General features: G+C 39.1%; 1 pseudogene; it reads right to left on the minus strand.

Annotated features, from left to right (window-relative positions):
- Window positions 1-6,000, minus strand: part of LOC136281855 (uncharacterized) — a 418,311-nt pseudogene that overhangs the window by 245,608 nt on the left and 166,703 nt on the right.

Raw genomic sequence — 6,000 nt, forward strand, 5'->3', positions numbered from 1 at the left:
AAAACAAGGATTTTCAGAAGCTGTTTGTTTTTACTAAGCTTGAAGAGCTGGGATAAACTGTATGAGGACGTTTTGACACCCTCAGCTTCCTCAAACATTTTAACTCTGAACTTTTCCGTGCAGCTTCGTCTAAATAACCAATTGGCTCTGACAACTAAGGAACTTTTGTACGCTTAATACGAAAAGTTGAGCCCCAAAAATAGACCATTTGTCGTCTAAACTGGTTCGTTATCTCTGTTGTCCAGTGGAACTTGCCATTGAGCGGTTGCATCTTCCGATCGTGTACTAAATCCTTTGTTTGGTTAGGATGGCCGTATATTGTATACTGGCCCAATCATTTAGGAAAGGACACGAGTTGATGTAATCAGTGTAAAAAAATGAAGTGACCTCCTCATTTTCTACTGATCTCTATCATTTAATTATCCTTTCTAAGAGAATATTTAAGACAGTAGCGTGTTTTCATTGGTCGATAGGTGTGTTAAGATGAGGGTAACACGGTTGTAAAAATATACCGTATGTGTTTATAATTATATCTGAAAAATATTTTAGAAAAGTAATAAAGGACTTAAGCCTCATCAAAACACTCGTTGGGAGTGGAAGTTGGAAGAATTCTCTAAAGTTATACAAACCCCTGAAATTTTTTTGGAACTCTCCAACCACCCGCTCCCTCCTGTTTAGATGAGGCTATTTGAACACGAGAAAAAAGTCGTCCATTGCTGAAAGCTTACGAAGCTGATAACTTAGTCATTCATCAACATTTATGAACAAACCTGCAGTTTGTTGCCTCGCTAAAAGCTCGGTTATCCGCGTTCCAGACGATGATCATGCAACGAGAAAATAAACAGGAAGTCGGTCAGCAGATTTTACTAAAACGGCTTCAACCTCCGTACGAATAACAGAAAGTTAGTATGACACCATCAACCCCAGGAAGTCGTCGAACAGATACAAGCATGAAGATGAAACATGAAAGGATGGAGTAATGAATATTGCAGCCCTATGATTTCATCTTCTATTTTCCTTATATATTTTACGTTTAGCTATTTTTTTGCTGATTAACCAACTCTTCAAAACAAAAAACAATTAAAGTTCACACGGAAACCAGGTGGGCAATCAGACATAGTTTAATGCTACTCTGGTTTGCAAATTTAATGAATGTAATCGAAGAGGTTACAATTCATAGACCCAACGTTTCGACACTCCTGTCTAGTGCCTTCATCAGGGGTGATCTAAACGCTGCAACAAGAGGTCCTTTTATATGATCACTAATTAGCGGCCTTTTTTTCTGACGAGGTGTAAATAGGCGTCAGGAAGCAAGGGAAGCGTGGGCGGAGTTAATATGCCAAGCCTCCAAACAAAGGCGCTGGTGGTAACGCCGATTAGTGATGATGATTTTAGAATTATCCCACCCAATTGTATGGTTAGTTAGCCATGTATGCTCAGATAAAGCTAAATTTTCCTTTTTGCAGAGGAAAACCGCTTTTTGGTGCTCTTTTAACCGTGTACCAAACTGACGTTTGGCCTGTCCGATGTATTCATTGTCACCGTCATTGCAAGGAATTATTTTTTATTCTATTCCTTGCAAAAATCGATAAGCTTCAATAAGTTCCGGACCGTTTGTAAAACCACTAGTCCATGCACCGGGTTTCGAAGTTTTCCAATTCTAATCCAATGTATGTTCCTTCCATTCCAGATTTTTTGCCTAAACAGTCCTACACCACAGGTAGACCACACTATGCGTTCGTGGCTAATAAATGTTGGCATGAGACGACTAAAATCTTGTAAATCTAGGAGGGTTATTAATTATGCTCTGAAAATTGTATATCTACGGTGCATTTTTGGTCTGAATACCTCAATAAAGTTAAATGAAATGAGAATCGACGCAATTGTAGTATTTTTTTGCTCTGAAAGGCCGTTTAAAGCGTGTTTTTACGAAATTACTTTTGGCTGGAGGCCGCTAAGAGATCGAAAGAGAAGAAAGGGAGGCCCTGTCACCAATCAAATATTGGTTTGCATTTAACTACAGGTAGTTTATAACGGTATGCTGAATCGTTTTATCATAAGATGAATTATATACACATATGATAATTCCTTCTTACTTACGATCTACTGGAGCACAGGCAAATAGGTGACATCGCCACTATCAACATTTTGCCTCTATATTATATTTAACCAGTAGACTGTATATGTTGCTGTGTATCTGTTCAGTTATGGATCACAAAGGACATTAAAATGTAGTAAGAACGAAAAAGTGGTACACAAGGAGCAGCTCAGTGTGTCACTGATGTTAACAACAATGCAGTACGCACAACACTAATTACAATTCAAACTAATTACAATTCAATATGTACACAAGTTTTCCTCCCATCGTTTCTTGCGACTCAATTCAATAATTTTTTCCCACTTGATGAAGACATAAACTAAAAGTTACGTTCTAACTGTTTAGGGAAAGAAAAGAATGTAAGCAAACTCTCACTGGCTCTATTGGCAAATCGACAGAACTCAAACATAACAGCTCTCAAAAGACAACACCTTTATGCATATTAATTCTTAAAAAAATAGCCTGAAAGAGGTTTGCAAATCGTTTACAGGTTAACAATCTCAGGATTGATGCCATCAAGATATTGAATCCTGAACAGTTTAAGATATTAAAAGGTAACACTGGCTGTGTCAGGAATGAAGTCAAGCTCATTTGCTGTTGAGGGATATATACGAAAATGACCATCGCATCTTGTCGAAAACAACCAAAAAACTCGAAATTTATTCAAACTTATTCGAAATTTATTAGAACCACTGTAAGTATCTACCATCTTTCAATTTTTCTGTTGCTGAATTCAATGGAAAGATTGGTAACTGGCGGTATGACTTTGATAATGATCTAGATCTTTTCAATATTCTCCCAAATCCTGATAAATCTGATAATAGAGATCCTGATGTCATGCTTAATTGTCCACATTCCAATTGTTATTCCTTAACTCAGCCGAATCAACTCTTCGATTGTACCACTTCAAAGTGTCTCTCTATGTTTCATTGTAATATCAGAAGTCTTCCAAAAAAATTGTCTTTATTGAACGAGTTTTTACATTCTGTCAACCACAAGCCTGATATCTTAGCTATTAATGAAACGAGAGTATCAGCCCCAACAGTAACAAATGTTGATATCCTCAATTATGATTTCTTCCATACCAACTCACCAACACAGGCTGACGGTTTTGGGCTATATGTCTCGAAAAATCTTAATGCCGTTCATCGACCTGATTTAAGGTTTACCATACCATTGGTCGAATCCTCCTGGTGTGAAATTACTTTAGGGAATTGCAAACCTGATAATTTATAGATTTAGCTAAGCCTAAAGCGGAGCTCTTATTAGTTTATTTTCCAGCCCTACGTTACACTGAATAAAAACTGTAATAAAACTATCTACTGGCAAGTCTTTGTATTATATTTCAACCCAACCATTTCCTCAACCTATAAACACTATTACAAAGTAATTAGTCAGGGAAATGGAAAACTTGCGGCATATACACCATGCTTGAAATGCCATGATCCTAGAATATGCTGACAAGATTGAGGAGGATGTATGTGGAAATAGGCCTTCTTGTCTGTATCAATAACTTGCTAATCACTCCTATTGGCAATGTTTTGATGAGGTTGGGCTGTCAAGGCAAAGGAACTGAGGATTTTAGTGGGCAGTGACTTTTTTTCAAATCTGGAAACTATCATCATGAAAGCGATACTTGTTCCCTGTAACTCATTCTTATTCTGATAAACTGGTTTTGAGAAGGATACAATATTTTATAATAAACATATGCCCCATTCACACCAAAGCTTAAACATGTTTAAAAGTTGTTTTGTTAAACACAGTTTAATTTTTTTTTTCTTCATAGAAACTATTTAGCCGAATATTTTTGACTTGAATGTAGCACATTGGAAATGCAAGTTAGCAAGTACTTGAATCCAATGGAAAATCAAGTTTTTCAGTTCTCTGTTTATAATTTTCATTCAATGAAAACCAGTTTAACAAAACATGTTTTGCTGGTGTGAATGGGGTAATAGTTTGTGCAAAAACCTTTAATTTGACTATACTTTTATAGCCAATACCAGTCCCTTCAAATGGTAAAATGTTTGGAGGTTCAGAGAAAAAATAATCTGCCATACATCTGCAAGATTTGATGTAATTATTTTAATTACAAGAATATTAACTTATACTAGGAGATCTAATAATACAGTAAATGGTTTGAACCCGGGGGTAACATGTAATAGTGTAGTTTGATCGTCCGGGTGAGTGTAGTCCTGAGAAGGACTGTTGTCGGTAGTGGTGACTGACGTTTCGACAACCTGAGCGGAAGTCATCATCAGACTCAAGTGAAAGGTCGTTGTCAGTCGAATATACTTAGTCCGGTTTGTGTACACTGATTGGTCAGTTTTGCCGTGATGTTATTGGCTGTAAGACTCAAGTGGCGTAGGTCAGTCGTGATTGGTCGGTTTGGATCCGTTAGTGAAGTTAGGTCGTTCTGTTCGGTTCGTTTGTAATGTTAATGTCATGGATGAGTCGTTTGTATGGTGCCGGTAGTGGTTGACACCTGTTGAGGGAAGTCTGTTCCAAGTTTGTAAACCAGCTTTCCAGGGTCAGTCGTTGAAAGTAGTTGGTACTGTAGGTTAGGCATTGCGCAGAGTCCCAGTCAATAGTGTGATTCGTATGTCGGTGATGTTCAGCAATGTGATTGTTGACATCGCCTTTCCTCGTCGCTCGTTTGTGTTCAGTCAGTCTAGTTGCGAGGTTTCTGCCAGTCTCACCGATGTAGGAGGCGTGGCAGTCGGAGCAATTGATCTTATATACTGCTCCTTGTCTGTTCCTCGGTTCGTCTCTGTCTTTGATGTTAGTCAGTAATTGACGTAGTGCGGTAATAGGTTTGTGAGCGACGCGGATATTGAATGGTTGTAGGATGCGTGAGATGTTCTCAGATATGCCCTTTATGTATGGTATAGTGGCTGTGGTCGTATGAGTTGCGTTGTCGTTAGATTCGGTAGTAGTAGTAGGTCTGTGAGTGTTGCGTTGGATAAAGTCTTCATTGTAGTTGTTCTTTGAAAAAACACGGTTAAGGTACTTGTTCTCGTCGGATAAGCTGTCTGTCGTATTACATACTAATTGCGCTCGTCGGGTAAGAATCCTGATAGTAGTGGCTTTGTGTGATGTCGGGTTGTAGGATGACTCGTCCAGTAATCTGTCGGTATGTGTCGGTTTCCTGTAAACTGTTGTCCGTAGTGAATTGTCGTCATGGCTTACCAAGTCAACCAGTCTAGAAAAGGTAGTTTACCATTTTCTTCGACCTCTCTAGTAAATTGTATGTCAGTGTTTTGTTCGTTAAGGTGGTGGTGGAATGCGTCGATTTCGTCGTGTCGTACGGCGGTGAAAGTATCGTCAACGTAGCGTAACCAAAGTGGTATCGTCTGTCGGCAGGTCGAAAGGGCGCTTTCTTCGATGTTCTGCATCACAATTTCTGCTACAACAACAGAAACTGGAGACCCCATAGCTGTACCGTGTAATTGTTTGTGGTGTTTGCCGTTGTACTGAAAGTAAGTTGATGTCAGGCAAAGGTTTAGTAAGTCCATAATGTCCTTTGTCGGTAACGGTTGAGGGTCGGTAGATTGTAGGATGGCAGTCTCAGTACATTGTAGTGCCAGTTGAAGTGGAATACTTGTAAAAAGCGATTTCACATCAAATGACACTAGTTTGTAGTCGTCAGGTATCTGTACAGTCTGAGTGGCGTTAATGAAGTCCTCGATGGATTGTAATTTTCGTCTGGATTTGTCGGTGAGCGGTTGTAGCATTGTCGTTAGGTACTTGGACAGTTGGTATGTCGGAGAACCACAGAAGGAAAAAATAGGTCGCATCGGGAAACCAAGTTTGTGTAGTTTCGGCAGACCACAAAGTTTCGGTGGCTGTGGTACTGAGCACCTTAGTCGGTAGTAGCGTTGGGTGTCAATGGCGTTCGTCTTCTT

This window comes from Pocillopora verrucosa, chromosome 6, assembly GCF_036669915.1.
Source record: "Pocillopora verrucosa isolate sample1 chromosome 6, ASM3666991v2, whole genome shotgun sequence".
NCBI classification, from domain to species: domain Eukaryota; kingdom Metazoa; phylum Cnidaria; class Anthozoa; order Scleractinia; family Pocilloporidae; genus Pocillopora; species Pocillopora verrucosa.